Below are 21,595 nucleotides of genomic sequence, written 5' to 3'. Positions count from 1 at the left end.
AATGTCATAGAAAAGTATATACAATTTGGAAAAATGCTCACAATAGATTTTCACAGAAACAAATTATAAAACAATATGACCTCAGATTTGAAAATAATAAGTGTATATTTTACTTTTACATACAGAAAGGACTGCAAGGATAAAAATCCATAATGTTAGTCATAGATGATTAGGTTAGGGATGATTTTTTTTCTTTCTTCTGATTTGTATTTGCTAGAATTTCTCCCATGAACACAACTTTGCTTATGCAACAGATATTAAGCCACTGTGGGATATCATGGTGAGCAAGAGACACACAGGCCCTGGTCTTCCTGGAGCTTCCAGGCTAAGACAGACAGACACACTGATCCAGCAATTGCAGAAGAGGGTGGGAAATATTAAGCTCCCCTGAAACAGTATCCTCAGCTCTGAGAGCCCTTGCCCTGGACTCAGTCTCCTTCAGAAACCAGGTTTCAGTCTATACAACCCACTCTCTCAGTGACCAAACCATGATTCTTGACTTTCAGCTCAGGCTCCTGTCTCTGTAGCACTGTTTCTGATATTAGCTACAGCCCTGCTCTTAGAAGGAAATGAAGACTGGCATTTGTAACGTATCTACAGAGGGCCAGATAGTGTCGTGGGCTTTGCTTACACAGCGTCATGGAGCCCTGTCACAGCCATGGAGAGCATTTTTTATTGTCAGCAGTTTACAGAATGAAACAGGAGCACAGAGTGATTAAATGGTTTGCCCACAGACACACAGCTAATATAAGGACCGCCATTCAAACCCACGTCTGACTCCAAGGTTCATGCTCTTTTCCACACATACCAGGCTGCTCTCCCCATTTACCTGTCAGAACTTCCAGCAGACCTGACTCTGCATGTTTCCATCCACTGCCTCACCCTTTGTGTTTGACCACATTTCTACCTTCCGGGATGTCAGATCCCTGATCTAAAGATTAAACCCTCTGGAAACAACTCCAAAGGTTGGAGATGGAACCCAAGAAAAAGGGTTTAACCTAATTGGCTGATGAAACAGCTGGAGATATTGGGGGTGGGGAGACTTCAGACCCAAGGTCAGGAATCAGCCCCCTCCCCACTCCTTCCAGCTGCTCCCAAGGTTACATGCACCAAACAGCATCATGTGAATCTCTTCCTCCTCTCAGGAAAACAACTTGAAAACAACTTCAATTACTCTTGTTTTCCCTCACATTGCTCACATAAAGATTCCTTTTAACTACTTAGGATTCAAGAGGTTTTTGCCAGAGTGAACTTTGCAAACCTGTCTGGGAAGAATCATGCTTACCTGTCCCTGCCTGATCTTTTGACCTCCTTATACTCACTACCAGTCTTGATAAACAAAAATTCTCGCAAAGCTGCCCTATATAAAAGTCCAGAAGTCAGTAAGCTATATTGAATCCACAAAAATTAATTCAGTAGATCAAAGTGCAGAGCAGTATATAGAATATAATTCTATTTACAGTTAAAATTTTTTCAAAGTATATGTATATTTTTCTTTTAAAAACTTACGAAAATTTTCAAATATCAAAAAATAGAGAGAATAATATACTGAACCCCCTCATACTTTGAGTGATGCTGAGATTGACTAATCAGTGAGTTCAGGTGTTGTCAGACTGATCCATCCAACAGAAAGTTCTACACTCAATGGTGTTAGCACCCATTGCTGAACATGGCCTAGGATCCATTTATTTATAACTTTCTAAGTCCTTCTTCATAACTGAAATTGCTCTATAAGGAAATTTCCTTCATTAACATTTCATTAACTTCAAATACAGTGCATACAGGGAAGGCAGAATAAATGATGGATTATTTTACATTTATCATTTTACTGTTTTGAGAATAATAAATTGGCACCCTGGCAACTTTCAATAGTGAGAGTTTTTAAAATTTTATTGAGTGTAATTGCCCATGGAGTTTTAAAATATTTTATGTGTTAATTACAGTCTTACAGTCATTCTTTAGGTTGTATATTATAAATATATATACATACCATGCCTCTCATATGTCTGTAGATATGAATAAACTTTGTTTTAATCCCACATCAGTCCCTCTCCCCCGAGTTATTTTGTAGAATCCTTACAATAAAGTTCTTAAGTTCTTATCACTAAGAGTTAACATGGGTGAGTCTGTTTCTTAAAATCGTGAACAAAAATGAACCTGAAAGAGCCAATACTTCAAGACAAATCCCAGGTGGCTATCTGGGCCTAATTTTTTTATTTGTATTTTTCCCCATAGGTTATTGGGGAACAGGTGGTATTTGGTTATGTAAGTTCTTTGGTGGGGATTTATGAGATTTTGGTGCACCTATCACCTGAGCAGTATACACTGCACTCAATCTGTGGTCTTTTATCCCTTACCCCCTTTGCTCCCTTTCCCCCTGAATCCCCAAAGTCCATTGTATCTTTCTTATTCTTTTGCGTCATCACAGCTTAGCTCCCACATATGAGAACCTACAATGTTTGGTTTACCATTCCTGAGTTGCTTCACTTAGAATAATAGTCTCCAATCTCATCCAGGTCGCTATGAATGCCATTAATTTCATTCCTTTTTATGGCTGAGTAGTATTCCACTGTATATATACACCACAGTCTTTATTCACTCATTGATTGGTGGGCATTTGGGTTGGTTCCACGTATTTGCAGTTGCAAATTGTGCTGCTGTAAACATGCATGTGCAAGTATCTTTTTCATATAGTGACTTCTTTTCCTCTGGGTAGATACCCAGTAATAGGATTGTTGGATCAAATGGTAGTTCTATTTTTAGTTCTTTAAGGAATCTCCATACTGTTTTCCATAGTGTTTGTACTAGTTCACACTCCCACCAGCAGTGTAGAAGTGTTCCTGTTCACCACATCCACGCCAACATCTATTTTTTGAATTTTTGATTATGGCCATTCTTGCCAGAGTTAAGGTGGTATGGTATTGTGGTCTTCATTTGCAAATGAAAATGCTAATTATTAGTGATGTTGAGCATTTTTTCATATGCTTGTTGGCCATTTGTATATCCTCTTTCGCGAATTGTCTATTCATGTCCTTAGCCCACTTCTTGATGGGATTGTTTTTTCTTGCTAATTTGTTTGACTTCATTGTAGATTTGGGATATTAGTGCTTTGTCAGATGTATAGATTGTGAAGGTCTTTTCCCACTCTGTGGGTTGTCTGTTTACTCTGCTAACTGTTCCTTTTGCTGTGCAAAAGCTTTTTAGTTTAATTTAGTCCCAGCTATTTATCTTGTTTTTATTGCATTTGCTTTTGAATTCCTAGTCATGAAATCCCTGCCTAAGCCAGTGTCTAGAAGGGTTTTTCCAATGTTATCTTCTAGAATTTTAATAGTTTCAGGTCTTAAAGTCCTTGATCCATCTTGAGTTGATTCTTGTAAAAGGTGAGAGATGAGGATCTAGTTTCATTCTCCTACATGTGGCTAGCCATTTATCCCAGCACCATTTGTTGAAAAGGGTGTCTTTTTCCCACTTTATGTTTTTGTTTGCTTGTCAAAGATCAGTTGGCTGTATTAGGGTTTTTGTTCCATTGTCTATGTGCCCATTTTTATGTGAGTACCATGCTGTTTTGGTGACTATGGTCTTATAGTATAGTTTGAAATCAGGTAGTGTGATGTCTCCGGATTTGTTTTGCTTAGTCTTGCTTTGGCTATGTGGGCTCTTTTTTGCTTCCTTATGAATTTTAGATTTATTTTTTCTAATTCTGTGAAAAATGATGGTGATATTTTGACAGGAATTGTGTTGAATTTGTAGATTGTTTTTGGCAATATGGTCATTTTCACAATATCAGTTCTACCTATCCATGAGCATGGGATGTATTTCCATTTGTTTGTGTTGTCTATGATTTCTTTCAACAGTGTTTTGTAGTTTTCCTTGCAGACGTCTTTCTTCACCTCCTTGGTTAGATATATTCCTAAGTATTTTTTTTTTTTTTTTGCAGCTATTATAAAAGGGGTTGAGATCTTGATTTGTCTCTCAGCTCAGTCACTGTTGGTATATAGAAAAGCTACTGATGTGTGTACATTGATCTTGTATCTGGAAACATAGCTGGATTCTTTTATCAGGTCTAGGAGCTTTCTGGAGGAGTGTTTAGGGTTTTCTATGTAAATGATCATGTCATCAGCAAACAGTGATGGATTGACTTCCTCTTTATGAATTTGGATGCCCTTTATTTCTTTCTCTAGTCTGGTTGCTCTGGCTAGGACCCCAGTACTATGTTGAAGAGGACTGGTGAGAGTGGGTATCCTTGTCTTGTTCCAGTTCTCACAGGGAATGCTTTCAACTCTTCCCCATTCAGTATTATGTTGGCTGTGAGTTTGTCATAGATGGGTTTTATTACATTAAGATATGTCCCTTGTGTGCTGATTTTGCTGAGAGTTTTAATCATAAAGCGGTGCTGGCTTTTGTCTGCTTTTTCTGCATCTATTGAGATGACCATGTGATTTTTGTTTTTAATTCTGTTTATGTGGTGTGTCACATTTATTGACTTGCATTATGTTAAATCATCCCTACATCCCTGGTATGTAACTCACTTGATCATGGTGAATTATCTTTTGATATGTTGAATTTGGTTAGCTAGTATTTTGTTAAGGATTTTAGCATCTTTGTTCATCAGGGATATTGGTCTGTAGTTTTCTTTTTTGGTTATATCCCTTCCTGGTTTTGGTATTAGGGTGATACTGGTTTCATAGAATGACTTAGGGAGGGTTTCCTCTTTATCTTGCGGAATAGTTTCAATAGGATTGGTACCAATTATTCTTTGAATGTCTGGTAGAATTCTGCTGTGAATCTGTCTGGTCCTGGACTTTTTTGTTGGTAATTTTTATATTACCATTTCAACAGTGCTGCTTGTCATTGTTCTGTTCAGAGTATCTAACTCTTCCTGATTTAAGCTAGGAAGGTAGTATCTTTCCAGGAATTTATCCATCTCCTCTAGGTTTTCTAGTTTATGTGCATAAAGGTGTTCACAGTAGCCTTGAATGATCTTTTGTGTTTCTGTGGTGTCAGTTGTAACATCTCCCATTTTGTTTCTAACTGAGCTTAAATTTTCTCTCTTCTTTTCTTGGTTAATCTTGCTAATGGTCTATCAATTTTATTTATGTTTTCAAAGAACCAGCTTTTTGTTTTATTTATCTTTTATATTTTTTATTTCAATTTCATTCAGTTCTGCTCTGATCTTGATTATTTCCTTTCTTCTGCTGAGTTTGGATTTTGTTTGTTCTTGTTTCTCTAGTTCCTTGAGGTGTGACCTTAGATTGTCTGTGCTCTTTCAGACTTTTTGATGTAGGTGTTTAGGGCTATGAACTTTCCTCTTAGCACCACCTTTGCTGCATCCCAGAGGTTTTAATAGGTTGTGTCACTATTGTTATTCAGTTCAAAGAATTTTTAAATTTCCATCTTGATTTCATTTTTGACCCAATGGATCGTTCTGGAGCAGGTTATTTAACTTCCATCTATTTTCATGGTTTTGAAGGTTCCTTTTGGAGTTGATTTCCAGTTTTATTCCACTGTAACCTGAGAAAGCACTTGATATCATTTCAATTTTCTTGTATTGAAGTTTTGTGGCCTATCATATGGCCTACCTCAGAGAAAGTTCTATGTGCTATTGAATAGAACGTATATTCTGCAGTTGTTGGGTAGAATGTTCTGTAAATATCTGTTAAGTCCATTTGTTCCAGGGTATAGTTTAAACCCATTGTCTCTTTGACTGTCTTGATGACCTGTCCAGTGCTGTCAGTGGAGTATTGAAGTCCCCTACTGTTATTGTATTGCTGTCTATCTCATTTCTTAGGCCTCTTAGTAATTGTTTTATAAATTTGGGAGCTCCAGAGTTAGGTGCATATATATTTACGATTGTGATATTTTCCTGTTGGACAAGGCCTTTTATCATTATATAATGATGCTGTTTGTCTTTTTCTAACTGCAGTTGCCTTAAAGTTTGTTTTACCTCATAAGAATAGCTAAGCTTGCTTGCTTTTGGTCTCCATTTGCACAGAATGTCTCTTTCCATACCTTTACATTAAGTTTATGTGAGTCCTTATGTGTTAGGTGTGTCTCTTGAAGGCAGCAGATAGTTGATTGGTAAATTCTTATCCATTCTTCAATTCTGTTATCTTTGAAGTAAAGCATTTAGGTAATTTACATTCAATGTGAGTATTGAGATGTGAGGTACCGTTGCATTCATCCTATTTGGTGCCTACATACCTTGGTTTTTGGGGGGCTTTTTTATTGTATTTTTGTTCTGTAGGTCCTGTGAGATTTATGCTTTAAAGAGGTTCTGTTTTGGTGTGTTTCCAGGATTTGTTTAAAGATTTAGAGCTCCCTTTAGCAGTTCTTGTCATGATGGATTGGTAGTGGCAAACTCTCTCAGCATTTGTCTGAAAAAAGACTCTTTCCTTCACTTATGAAGCTTAGTTTCACTGGGTACAAAATTCTTGGCTAATATTTTGTTTAAGGAGGCTGAAAATAGGGCCCCAATCCCTTCTATCTTGTAGGGTTTCTGCTGAGAAATCTGCTGTTAATGTGATAGGTTTTCCTTTATAGGTTACCTGATGTTTTTGCCTCATAGCTCTTAAGATTATTTCCTTCATCTTAACTTTAGAAAACCTGATGACAATGTGCCTAGGCGATGACCTTTTTGTGATGAATTTTCCAGGTGTTCCTCTAGTGTCTTGTATTCGGATGTCTAGTTCTCTTTCAAGGCCAGGGAAGTTTTCCTCGAATATTCCCCCAAATATATTTCCCAAACTGTTAGATTTCTCTTTAAGAATGCTGATTATTCTTAGGTTTGGTCACTTAACATAGTCTCAGACTTCTTGGAGGCTTTGTTCATATTTTCTTATTCTTTTTTGTCTTTGTTAGATTCAGTTAATTGAAAAACCTTGTCTTTGAGCTCTAAAGTTCTTCTGCTTGTTTGATTCTATTACTGAGACTTTCCAGAGCATTTTGCATTTCTATAAGTGCATCCATTGTTCCCTGAAGTTTTCATTATTTATGCTATTTCATTGAATATTCCTCCCTTCACTTCTTACATCTTTTTTTTTAATTTCCTTACATTGGGTTTCACCTTTCTGTGGTGGCTCCCTGATTGGCTTAATAACAAACCTTCTGAATTCTGTTTCAGTTACATCAGGGGTTTCTTCTTGGTTTAGATCCATTGCTGAAGAGCTAGTGTGATTTTTTGGGGATGTTAAAGAACCTTGTTTTGTCATGTTACCAGAGTTGGTTTTCTGGTTCCTTCTCATTTGGGTAGGCTATCAGAGGGACAGTCCAGGGCTCAAGGCTGTTGTTCAGTTCCTTTTGTCCCATGGGGTGTTTCTTTGTTGTAGTACTCTCCCTCTTTTCCTAGGGATGTGGCTACCTGAGAGCTGAACTGTCAAGCTGTTGTGGTTGTTATCTCTTTTCTGGATCTAGCCACCCAGCAAATCTACCAGGCTCCAGGCTGGTACTGGAGGTTGTCTGCACAGAGTCCTGTGATGTGAACCATCCGTGGGTCTCTGTCTTGGATACTGGCACCCACTCCAATGGAGGTGGCAGGGGTGTGAAATGGACTCTGTGAGGGTCCTTAGCTTTGGTTGATTAATGCACTATTTTTGTGCTGGTTGGCCTTCTGCCAGGGAGGTGGCTCTTTTAAGACAGCATCAGCTGTGGTAGTATGGGGAGGAACAGGCAGTGGCACAAGGTCCTAGAACTTCTAAAAATATATGCCCTTTGTCTTCAGCTACCAGGGTGGGTAGGGAAGGACCATTAGGTGGGGGCAGGGCTAGGCACGTCTGAGTTCAGACTCTCTTTGGGCAGGTCTTGCTGCAGCTGCTGTGGGGGATAGGAGTGAGGATCCCAGGTTAATGGAGTTAAGTTCCTAGGAGAACTATGGCTGCCTCTGCTGAGTCATCCAGGTTTTCAGGGAAGTGGGGGAAAGACGGCAGTCACAGGCCTCACCCAGCTGCCACGAAAACCAAAGGGCCGGTCTCACTCTCACCGAGCCCCGCCAAAAGCCCTAAGTCTGTTTCCAGGTGGAGGGCAAGTGGGCTTGAGAACTTGCCTAGGCTACCCGCCTTCCAGCTAGGAAAGAAAAGGACTTGGTTTGTCCCCTACCTGTGGAGTCTGCACACCGGATTCATGCCCTCCCCGGAGTGTTAATGCTTCCTGCCACCTCACTAGCTTAGACCAAGTGACAACTTTTGTTGGTCATTTTCTAGCAGGAAAAAAGATTCTCCAAAATGTTCTGCCCTGATCTTATAATGCCCAACCTTGTTTTTACTAACCCTGTTTTTAGACTCTCCCTTTTCCTTCAATCACCTAGCCTTGTTTCCACCTGAATGGACTCTCCCTTAGCTAAGAGAGCCAGACAGACTCCATCATGGCTCTTTCACTGGCAGCCCCTTCCTCAAGGACTTAACTTTTGCAAGCTGACTCCCAGCACATCCAAGAATGCAATTAACTGATAAGACACTGTGGCGAGCAATATCCGCAGTTGCCAGGAATTCATCCAATTGATAACGCCCCAAGCCCCGAGTCTATCACCTTGTAATACTCTTAACGCCCCTGCACCTGGAACTGTTTACTTTCCTGTAACCATTTATCCTTTTAACTTTTTGACTACTTGACTTCTGTAAAATTGTTTTAACTAGACCCCCCCCCACTTCCTAAACCAAGGTATAAAAGTTAATCAAGCCCCTTCCTCGGGGTCAAGAGAATTTTGAGTGTTAGCCACCTCTCGGTCGCCGGCTAATAAAGGACTCTTAATTTGTCTCAAAGTGTGGCGTTTTTTCTAACTCGCTCAGGTATAACAATCTAATTTCTTAAAAAGTCTTTTGTAATATTTTCTCTAAATTTTAAGTATAATCATAATTAAGTACAAGTTTTGCAATACACATCTAATGAGAAGATTAGAATTCTTCTTGGAGGACAACATTTTGCTTTATTGGGGTCCAAAGTCTTCCCTATTACTAAGGCAAAAATGTAGCCTATAAATGAATGATCCAGACAAAGCATCCCTTGGGTTTCAGAACGATAGAGCTAGAGGGGACTTTACAGAGCAAATATTTTAACCTCCTTTTACTGATGAAGAAAATGAAGCCTGGATTCCCAAAAACATCTGCTCTCATTTCAGTGTCTCCCAGCCATGTAGGGAAGAGAACATAAGTCTTGAGACTTGTGGTTCCATTGTGCCTCTTCTTAGAATGTTTAATGATGCACTAAGACTTTAGAATCAGCAACTCTGTGTAGCAGCAATTTGAGTGCTGCAACCAACCAAATGACGACTGACTTTTGTAAACTGGTCTGAACCACATTTCTGAACTTCCAGGCATTGCCCGCATCCTGCCTCCCAATGATCTTCCCCATCTCAGCAAACTGCCACCCCACCCCTCCAGTTGCTCAGGCCAGGAACCTGCCTCATCCTTCACTTTCTTTCAGACACCCTGCATTCAGCAAATCCTCTTAGCTCTACCTGGAAAATGTATCGAGAATCTGCCCTCCTCCTCGCTACCTTCAGCTCTGTGACCCAGATCCAAGCCACTTCTAGGATATTGCAACAGCTTCCTAAAGGGTCTTCCTGCCTTACCGTTGTCCCTGGAGAGTGCAGTTTCCATCCATCATCCAAATGATCCTTTTAAAATTATGTCTCTTAATCTTAGATCAAAAGTTGGCAATGATTGCTCATCTTAGAGTAAAAGCTGACCTCCTTGCTGTAGCCACCTAGGCTCCTTATTACCTCCCCGACCTCATCTCCTACCATGCTTTTCCTGCTCAGACATTCCAAATATTCTCGTGCCTCAGGGCCTTTGCACTTACTGTTCCATCTGGAACACTTTACTCCCAGACACCTGCATGGTTCATCCCTTTTCTCGTCTAGGTCTGTGCTCAAATGTCACCACCCCCCTCCTGTCCATTCCCACTCCACACACAATAACACCTATCCTCCTTTTAGGCTTTTTCTCCATAGTAATTACCACATCTGTAATACTATATAACTTATTTATTCATTTATTTTTTTTTCCATTAAAATGTAAGCTCTGTGAAGGCATGGATTTGGGTCTTTGTTTCCACGGCTAGAAACCGGATCTGGCACATCACATGCCCTCAGTAAGTATGTGTTGAAAAAATGTAAAATACTATGGTGGGCAACACTATGTCTCCCTCAATCCCCACACCCCAAATATACAGGTGCTACTTAAACCTCGCCTCTAAAGCCCCACGGCCAATAGATGATGAAATATCAGATAATACTCTGCTAACTTGTCCTTATCAACAGGTGTTTGAATGTGGTTTGAGAACAGTTTTTAATAAACTATTTCATCCTTTGATACAGTGAATAACACATGCAAAGTGTCATAACACATCAGACTTTTATTTGCATTGAAAAATCAAATTGGCAGCTGTGCAATAATAAAAACTTAAGATTATGAGTTGCACAAGGAACAAATAAAGCCTGATCAGTTGGGTTCAGAATTCTCTTGCCTTTCAATACCCACTGTCCATTCCCACGCTAATAGTTCTTCCAGACTGTGCTCCTAGAATAGGAAATATTGCCCACTACCCATCTACATTGCCTTAAGAAATCACCCATCATAATCTGCAAAGCCTCTGGTTTTAGACTACTTTGTTCTTCTCTTACCCTGGCTCAATAATTCTTAACCAGAGATGAAATATCAGTTGGCCGAGAAGCCCACACATAGTACATATTGTTGACCCCCATCCTGAGAGATTCTGATTCATGGGCCTAGTGGGGAGTAGGGGAAAGCAGATATGTAACAGCTGTATTTTAGCAAAACTCCCTGGCGATTCTGAGATGCTCCTCTGGTTCAGAACCACTGTTCTAGTTGATACGTATGCTAAATAGCATTGCTATGTGAGTCATTTTAATTGATGAGGGGGAGGACCTAGGAGGAACCCTCAATACTCAAGGACAGAGGAGCCACAAGTTTTCCAAAACTCACATCTCCCAATTGAAAAAAGACACAGTGGCCAGCTGACCTTTACTGGAATAATTCCCTGGTCCACATGGTGATAGGAAGAATGGGATTTCTGCAATTTACATAAGCCTTAGCATAACTTTTTTTTTTTTAGACAGTCTTGCTCTGTCACCCAGGCTGGAGTGCAATGGCGTGATCTCCACTCACTGCAAGCTCCGCCTCTGGGGTTCACACCATTCTCCTGCCTCAGCCTCCCGAGTAGCTGGGACTACAGGTGCTCGCCACCACGCCTAATTTTTTTGTATTTTTAGTAGAGACAGAGTTTCACCGTGTTAACCAGGATGGTCTCGATCTCCTGACCTCGTGATCCACCCGCCTCAGCCTCCCAAAGTGCTGGGATTACAAGCGTGAGCCACCACGCCTGGCCAGCATAACATTTTTAACTAGGTAGAAAATGTTCATTTCCTTTCTCCCAAGACTTCTGACCACACTTTGTGATAATAAAATCTACCAGTCCTCTACCATCTTAAGTCAGCCTTTGTCGTTCTCCTTAGTTATCCCAGTTCCCAAAAAGTAGGAGGCACAGCTCCTGAAAAGAGGGTTCTGATGTGGGATGTGCAAGTGAGGGATATTTAACTAGGGCAGTACACAGCAGCAAGAATCAGAGAGCTAAACAGTCCATGGGGTCAGGGAGGGCTTCCTAGAATAAGTGACATTTTAACCTGTACTTGATGGATATGGAGGAGTTAGGCAAGGAATGAGGAGGAGAAAGGAATGTTGCAGGCACATGAAGCAGCATGTGAAAAAAATAAAATAAAATAAAATAAACAGGAATAAATCCAGTCTGGATGGGGCAGAGATTTTAAGGAGAGCAGAAGAGAATATAAGGGCCCGATCATCACAACAGGCCTTCCAATCCATGCTAAGGAACCTGGACTTTATTTTACTGTTGAAGAGAAGCCACTGGAGGGTTTTTGAACAAGGGAGAGACTTAAGCTTTGCACTTTAGGAAGAGGCAGTCTAGCTGTCCTGGGTAGCAATGATTACAAAGGAGCAAGGCTGGATGCAAGGAGACTGGATAGGAGGATGCCACTTCATTTATTCAAGTGAGAAGTAAGAGGTTTAGAATCACTTCTTTTGCTTGCTTCCCCACTACAGTATGAGAGACAGCATCAGAATCACTGAAACCAGCATATTTGAAGGTTTGAGGACCTGAAAGTTTTTTATCCTTCATACAGCAATATTTTTTAAAGTTTATTGAGCACCTATTATCTTCTATATCTGTATTGTTCAATACAGTAGCCACTAGCCACATGTGACAATTGAGCACTTGAAAGGTGGCTAGCCTTATTTGAGCATGCTTTAAATGTAAAATTCATACCAAATTTTGGAAACTTAGAAAAATGTAAAATATCTCATTAATAATTTGAATATTGATTACACATAAAATGATAGTATTTTGAATATATTGGGCTAAATAAAGTTGATTCCACCTGTTCTTTCACGGTTTGAAATGTGACTACTAGAAAATTCTAAATTGCATATGTGACTCATATCTATGGTTGGATTATATGTCTATTGGGCAGAGCTGTTCTAGGTACTATGCTTAGCACCAACAATACAGCAGAGAGCAAAACAAAGCCCCTGCTCTTATAAGAGCTTAATTTCCAGTGAAGCATAATCCCAAATCAATCTAAAAAAATCTAAATAGGCCCATTATTTATTATCTATACAATTACCCACTTATAACCAAGAACCGTCATACAACATTGGTGCCCAAGTTTGTATCGCGATCACATTGGCACCAAGGAGTTCTTCAGAGATCCACATAACTCATCAATAACATTTTTTGCATACGATGGAAGCCAAAGGACTTCACAGACAAACAAAGGTCTTGCAGTAGAAAACTGTACAAGGTTAATCAAGTCATCCTATCACATGTGAAGTGGAGGTATCTGCATCCAAAGAGCCTGTAGTGCCAATGCCATAGGTGTATTGCAAGGTGTGGCTGTTTCAGCAAAGCAACAGCATCTATCACATTAAATCACTACCGCTAATTTGAGTTTTATTGTTATTGTCATTTTGCCTATGTTTTTGTTAAATTTAGTTTTATAATTCATGAAGATAAAGAATTTATAATTAATGTTTTGTTTGAACCTTAAGTAGTAATACTATAATAAGAATAAATTTTATACTGGAGATATGCTGTAATATTTTTCCCTTAAAAGGGATCCTTATATTACTCAAGTTTTAGAAGTCTTGCCCTGGATCATGGTGTTCATCCTATCCACTGAACCATCTCTACCCTCTGCCATTCCCACCCCACAACTCAAGGCTTCTCAGTAGCTCACAGCTTGCCACTTGTCAGCAGCACTTGACGGCCCACTGAACAACTGGCCTCTCTCTTCCATCCTAGAAGAAGGTCCACGATAATTCAGGGGCCTATCACTAAGCCCACAATGGCTCTCAGGGAGAAGAACATACACCCAGGAGCGACACGCAGAACATTCAAGGACTGGTATGCTGCAGGCACTGCCCAGTCACAATGGATGTCACCTATAAGGAACAAGTTCAGCTGTGCCACTGTGTTCCAGCTGACCACCTCCCTGCATGCCCCCACCCCCAACCTCATCCCACCCTGGTCCTTGTTTCTCAGACAACGGAGGGCTCCCAGGAGCCCCCAGTTATCTTGCCTGACACCAGACACCTCAATTGTCTGAAGGGCTGCCTTGGAGTATTCGTCTCTCTGTATCACTTCCATTTATGATTCCTAGGCCTGCATAATGGAATAGGGTAGAGGAGCATAAATCCTGCTAGGTTAAAAGAGAACAGAGCATAATGGTTAAAATTATATACTTTGCAGCCAGTCAGCCTGGGTTTGGATCTTAGCTCCCATAACAGGCTGGCATGGCCTTGGGCAGATTCTCTGTACCTCCATTTCCTCTTCTGTGAAATGAGCATAATACTGAATCTTCAGTTGAGTTTATGAGGATAATTAAAATAATGTCCAGAATGCTCTTGGGACAATACTTAGCACTTTTTAACAGTTACTATTATTGGGAAGTTCAAGGATGTCTTTCTCTCCCGCAGTGGAAATAAAATGTGGAATTAAAATGGTCTAAATCCTGCAGAAACCCTGTCTCCCCTGACTTTAGATTTGTATCTCCTACTGCCTTTGATTAGGGAGGACTTCATCTGTAATGTTGGAGTTAGTCCACACAGCTTTCCCTTCCCTCACTTATAACCACCGTGGGTTTCTTGGCAGAAAAATAGACTTGGGGGCTCCTATAGGGAAAGATGCATTTGGCAGAGAAATAAGAGAATTGCTTTGGTGCAAACCAGTAAGTCACCTGCAAATCCACACATTTGCGGTCTTATCAATGGAACTCCAGAATTCCACAGCTCAGTTTCTAAGGAAAGAGTGTATTAGGTGTTGCTAGGCATGAAATGTTTGGGACCCCTGCTGACTTCAGCCATTTTCAGACATCATATTCCTGGAAGGCGGGAGTTGGAATATCACACCTAAGGCACCCAAAGCATTCAGCAGAACAGATTTTACCTCCTGGTGTGTCATGTTTGGAATCCAGAATCATTGACTCAAAATACTAAGGAAATTTGGTCCTTTAAAGCAGTAGCTCTCACATTTTCATGGGTATTCAAAATCACCCGGGGAACCAAACAAAAATATGAAAGACCCAGTCCATATCCTACTTCGGTGAACCCAGGCCTTCATGCACTTTACTAGTTCAAGTGTTTCCTGGTAGGCACCAAAATGTGAGAACCAGTGGCTCTAATGCAAAGAAGCCTCAACAGCCCCTCTAACACTTTGCAAATGTCTTCCCTGAATACCCCTTAATCCCAAGTCATCCTTTCTATACTTTAATTAATAAAATTAATAAAGACATAAAAGTACTAACCATGTTTAAATAATGCTGTCTAGGCATACTGTGGCATTTTGAAAAGGTATTTGCCTAAGTTTATTTTAGACTCGGGGATTCTTACAGCTTTTACATTGTCTCACTATCGCTGAAAGAATACTTTACAATTATGATGTGAAGACATTTAATTAATTTTTAATTGAAATGACTCCAGGAAGAAAATTATAAATAGCCCATTTGTCTTCACTGTTTTCATTATAAGGCACAGAAAGTGATCCATGAACAAAAAACACAGTGAAACTCTCACACAGAGAGTGTAGTCACCAAAAACAGAAACATAAGACTTTCTGGAATAATGGTCCAGTGCAATCATTCCCAACAAGCGAGTCCAGAATTCTACAGATGAATCACCTGGGTTCTAGTAAGCATCTTTTAAATATCAGAAATGACCAATAGAACACCCTTTCAGACACTATGATTTGAGCTAAAAAGTCTCCAACTTAATGGAAGGCAATATTCTGACATTTTGTTCTTTGCGTTGGAGTGCAAACTTTTACCACAGCACAGTGTTGTGGAAGGTTGTGTGGTGCCCAGGAGGCAATACTGTATAGAGGAGGAAGTAGAGACCCCACGCCCAGTAGGCTTGGTTTGGAATACGGCCCCACCATGAATTTGCCACCATGTCATTCTGGCTATTCAGCAACCAAATCTAGAAGTTGCCCTGCATTCCTCTCATCCTCTCACACTCCACAACCAATCCAACAACAAATCACATTAGCCGTACCTTGAAAATATATCCAGCATCCAATTATTTTTACACTCCACTACCATCAAGATTCTTGCCACCATCATCTCTCACCTGGATTATTATACAATAGCCTCCAAATGATTCCCCCTGCTATTAAAAATAAGTCAGATCCTAGGTATTTTATTCTCTTTGAAGCAATTGTGAATGGGAGTTCACTCATGATTTGGCTCTCTGTTTATCTGTGATTGGTGTACAAGAATGCTTGTGATTTTTGTACATTGATTTTGTATCCTGAGACTTTGCTGAAGTTGCTAATCAGCTTAAGGAGATTTTGGGCTGAGACGATGGGTTTTCTAGATATACAATCATGTCATCTGCAAACAGGGACAGTTTGACTTCCTCTTTTCCTAATTGAATACCCTTTATTTCCTTCTCCTGTCTGATTGCCCTGGCCAGAACTTCCAGCACTATGTTGAATAGGAGTGGTGAGAGAGGAATCCAACTTACAAGGGATGTGAAGGACCTCTTCAAGGACAACTACAAACCACTGCTCAATGAAGTAAAAGAGGATACAAACAAATGGAAGAACATTCCATGCTCATGGGTTGGAAGAATCAATATCATGAAAATGGCCATACTGCCCAAGGTAATTTATAGATTCAATGCCATCCCCATCAAGCTACCAATGACTTTCTTCACAGAATTGGAAAAAACTACTTTAAAGTTCATATGGAACCAAAAAAGAGCCCGCATCGCCAAGTCAATCCTAAGCCAAAAGAACAAAGCTGGAGGCATGACACTACCTGACTTCAAACTATACTACAAGGCTACAGCAACCAAAACAGCATGGTACTGGTACCAAAACAGAGACATAGATCAATGGAACAGAACAGAGCCCTCAGAAATAATGCTGCATATCTACAACTATCTGATCTTTGACAAACCTGACAAAAACAAGAAATGGGGAAAGGATTCCCTATTTAATAAATGGTGCTGGGAAAACTGGCTAGCCATATGTAGAAAGCTAAAACTGGATCCCTTCCTTGCACCTTATACAAAAATTAATTCAAGATGGATTAAAGACTTACTTGTTAGACCTAAAACCATAAAAACCCTATAGCTTTCAACTCCTTCACTTTCAATAAGGTGTTGGTCACATGATCACGCTGCTTAAAACTCTCCATTGTCTTATGCTGTACTTGGAATGAAATCCTCACTCCTCATTCTGGCTCAAAGGCTCTTCTTGATCTGGCCCTGTCAACCTCTCCGACCTTGTCTATTTCCTCTCTTTCCCACACCCGCCACACGGGCCCGTTTTCCATCCACCAGATTCACTAAGTATACCGCTGCTCTAGTGCTTACATTTCCACATGCCTCTTCTTGTGTTTCCCTGCCCACCCTCCATCATTCTCATTTATCACTATCCGCATCTTCTTATGTATTTCTGTTTTCTTCTGTATACATATGTGAGCTCCATAAGAAAACAGTTCTTTGCTGTCTTGTTTACCACCATTTTCCTAGCCCTTTAGTTGATGTCTGGCACATTGTAGGTACTCAATACCCGTCGAATAAATGAATTAATTCCTCCAAGATCACTCAGCCATCTTTTCACTCTACTCATTTAATACAACAAATATTTGTTTAATAAGTAAATCAAGAATGAATTAATCTTCTTTTTGGCTTCAGGATGGGATCTTGGCCTGGATCAAATGTTTTATTTGGCTAGAACGTGGGGAGAAAGACATGGTGAGAAAATCAGAAAGAACCAAAGACAAACCTGATGGTGCTATTGTGTAAATGTAAAGTTACTTGGCTCTCCAATTTGTTTTCATCTTGCTTTATGTTGCTGTAAACCAATGCCCCCAAAATTACAGCCTCTCACTGGCTGGCACATAAATTTCTGACTTTAAAACCACTTTATTTCGAGCTTGATGAATAGCTTTTGTCACTAGGTAGAGTAATTAAGGGAGCGGTGTTGGCACTCGCCAGGCGGGGCTGACATTACTTTTTTTTCCAGTATTTTGTTACCTGTCTGTCGGATTTGGCAGAGCTCACAGAAAGGCTCAGGGCTGAGTTATGCACATTGTCTCCTGGCAGGAGTTTTGTCAGGAAGATTTATCATCCTCCTCTATTGAGCAGCCTCTGTTTTCCCAGAACTGTAGCAGGCACACCTGGCACAGTGGCCAAGTCCCTCTCTTCATCTCCAGTGACAGTTTGGCTACCAAGTGAAAAGGACAGATATTTCCTAGTTGAGATCTTCATATGTCTTGAGTTCCCTACTATATTCGACTTATTCTCCACAGAGGATACTTTATTAATAATTCAATATAAATTTCAAAACAAATGCTTGAGAGCATTAGAATCGCCATCTTGTAGGAGTGAGGAAAAGCAGCTCAAAGCACTTTGCAAAGCACAATCTTCATGGCACATTCAAAGAAATAGAGAATGAAAGGGAATCACAGGCCATTAAAGCTAGACTTTACCTAAAGATTCAACTGTAGCATTTTATGGATGATGAAGCTGAGTCTCAGAAGTGACTTTCTCATGGTCCCACAGTTAACCAATGGTAGTATCACTATGTATATATGATCATCTCTTGGTATCCATGGAGGATTGGATCTAGGATCCCCCACAGACACCAACATCTGAGGATTCTTTGATTTTATATGTCTCTTATATAAAATGGTGTAGTATTTGCACATAACCTATATTTATAATACCTAATACGATGCCTGCATATCACTTCACATGGATTCAACAAAGCACAAGGCACACAGAAAATTTGAACTTTGCTTTTTGGAATTTTGCAGAATTTTTAAAAAGCATTTTTGATCTGAAATTGGTTGAACCCATAGGTGTGGAGCCAACAGATACTGAGGGCCAACTGTACTTAGTTGTTCATTCAGTGATATTCAGCTGGCAACTGGGCTGGTCTTGAGAGACGAAGATGACCTCACTCAAAATACAAATTGTTTCAGACAATACGAAAAGACAATAGAAAAGAGGCCAGCATAACCTCTCTATCAAACCATGACAAAGACATTTCAAAAGTGGAAAACTACAGGCCAATCTCTCTCATGAAAATATATACAAAAAAAACAGCAATATAGATATAGATATTAAAAGATAGTACACAATTACCAAACGGGGTTTACTCTAGGACTGCAAGGTTGGTTTAACATTTGAAAACTATAATTAACCACATTAACCAGTAAGAGAAAAAAATCATGATCATCTTAATAGATTCAGAAAAAGCATTTGATAAATGTTAACAGTCATTAATAATTTAAAAACAACTCTTTTTAAAAAAATTTAATGTTAAGTTCCAGGGTACATGTGCAAGATGTACAGGTTACATAGGTAAATGTGTGCCACTGTGGTTTGCTGCACCTAACCCATCACCCAAGTATTAAGGCCCACATGCATTACCTGTTTATCCTAATGTTCTCCCTCTCCCCAGACCCCTCCCCGCCCCGCATGCATGTGCACACACACACACACACACACACCCCAGTGTGTGTTGTTCAGCTCCCACTTATAAGTGAGAACATGCAGTATTTGGTTTTCTGTTCCTGTGTTAGTTTGCTCAGGATAATGGCTTCTAGCTCCTCCATGTCCCAGCAAAGGACATGATTTCATTCCTCTTTATGGTTGCATAGTATCCCATGGTGTATATGTAAAAACTCTTAGCAAAGTAGAAATAGAAGGGCTCTTGTCTAATCTGGTAAAAAGTATCTTTAAAAAATAATAATAAAAAAATAATATAATTGACATCATACTTAACTGTAGTATTTTAAATACAAAAACTCTCCCCAGAAAACTATAAAGCATTATTAGATATAGTAAATAAAAACTGAATAAATAAATCAGGGATTAGCAAACTGCAACCTACAGCCTGTTTTTTTCCTGCCTGTGAGCTAACAAGGGTTTTTACATTTTTGAAGGGCTATAAAACAAAAAGAAAGAATAAGAATATGCAACAGCAACTGTATATAATCCTCAAATTCTAAAATATTTACGGTCTGACTCTACTAAGTTTGCCATCATTGAAATAGAATATATCATTTTCATTGATTAGAATACTAAATATTGTAAAGATGTCAGTTCTCTTCAAATTAATCTGCACATTCAATAATTCCAAATTCCTAACAGGTACTATTTTTGGAAATTTGCAAGCTGATTTTAAAATTTTTATTGAAATACAAAAAGCCAAGAATAGCTAAGACAATCTTTAAAATGAAGAACAAACTCTGAGGTCTTATACTACTAGATATCAAGACTTATTATAAAGCTATAGTAACAAAAACATAATAGTATTGGTACCAAGTTAAACAGAGTAGAAAGTCCAAGAACTGACCTGCACATATAAAATTATTTTCGATAAAAATGGGAAGATACTGTCTTTTCAATAAATGGCATTTGATCTATTAGATATTCATATAAGAAAAATAACCTTGACTTCTATTTCACACAGATGTATGAATCAATTCCAAATAGATTATAGGCCTAAATGCAAAATAAAAATAAATCATCTGGAAGATAACATAAGAATATCTTCATGAACTTGGGGCAATCAAAGATTTCTTAAATAAGATCTAAAAAGCTGTCACCATAAATGAAAAGATACATAAATTGACATGATTAAAGAACACCAGGAAGAAAGAAAAAACAAACCACAGATTGGTAGAAAAATTTGAACCACGTATCTAACAAGAATTCATATCCAGGATACTTAAAATACTGTTATAAGTTACAAAAAAAAAAGATAGAAATCTTTTTAATCTTTTTTCTTTTTTTTATTATACTTTAAGTTTTAGGGTACATGTATACAACGTGCAGGTTACATATGTATACATGTGCCATGTTGGTGTGCTGCACCCATTAACTCATCATTTATATTAGGTATATCTCCTAATGCTATCCCTTCCCTCTCTCCCAACCCCACAACAGGCCCCGGTGTGTCATGTTCCCCTTCCTGTGTCCATGTGTTCTCATTGTTCAATTCCTACCTATGAGTGAGAACATGCAGTGTTTGGTTTTTTGTCCTTGTGATAGTTTGCTGAAAATGATGGTTTCCAGCTTCATCCATGTCCCTACAAAGGACATGAACTCATCATTTTTATAGCTGCAGAGTATTCCATGGTGTATATGTGCCATATTTTCTTAATTCAGTCTATCATTGTTGGGCATTTGGCTTGGTTCCAAGTCTTTGCTATTGTAAATAGTGCCACAATAAACATATGTGTGCATGTGTCTTCATAGCAGCATTATTTATAATCCTTTGGGTGTATACCCAGTAATGGGATGGCTGGGTCAAATGGTATTTCTAGTTCGAGATCCCTGAGGAATCGCCACACTGACTTCCACAATGGTTGAACTCGTTTACAGTCCCACCAACAGTATAAAAGTGTTCCTATTTCTCCACATCCTCTCCAGCACCTGTTGTTTCCTGACTTTTTAATGATCTCCATTCTAACTGGTGTGAGACGGTATCTCATTGTGGTTTTGATTTGCATTTCTCTGATGGCCAGTGATGATGAGCATTTTTTGCATGTGTCTTTTGGCTGCATAAATGTCTTCTTTTGAAAAGTGTCTGTTCATATCCTTTGCCCACTTTTACAAGAAAAAAACAAACAACCCCATCAAAATTTGTTTGAGTTCATTGTAGATTCTGGATATTAGCCCTTTGTCAGATGAGTAGATTGCAAAAATTTTCTCCCATTCTGTAGGTTGCCTGTTCACTCTCATGGTAGTTTCTTTTGCTGTGCAGAAGCTCTTTGGTTTAATTAGATCCCATTTGTCAATTTTGGCTTTTGTTGCCATTGCTTTTGGTGTTTTAGACATGAAGTCCTTGCCCATGCCTATGTCCTGAATGGTATTGCCTAGGTTTTCTTCTAGGGTTTTTATGGTTTCAGGTCTAACATATAATCCATCTTGAATTAATTTTTGTATAAGGTGTAAGGAAGGGATCCAGTTTCAGCTTTCTACATATGGCTAGCCAGTTTTCCCAGCACCATTTATTAAATAGGGAATCATTTCCCCATTTCTTGTTTTTG

The sequence above is a fragment of the Symphalangus syndactylus genome, chromosome 17 (genome assembly GCF_028878055.3).
Source record: "Symphalangus syndactylus isolate Jambi chromosome 17, NHGRI_mSymSyn1-v2.1_pri, whole genome shotgun sequence".
Lineage (NCBI taxonomy): Eukaryota > Metazoa > Chordata > Mammalia > Primates > Hylobatidae > Symphalangus > Symphalangus syndactylus.
Note: the sequence above shows the minus strand (reverse complement) of the source record.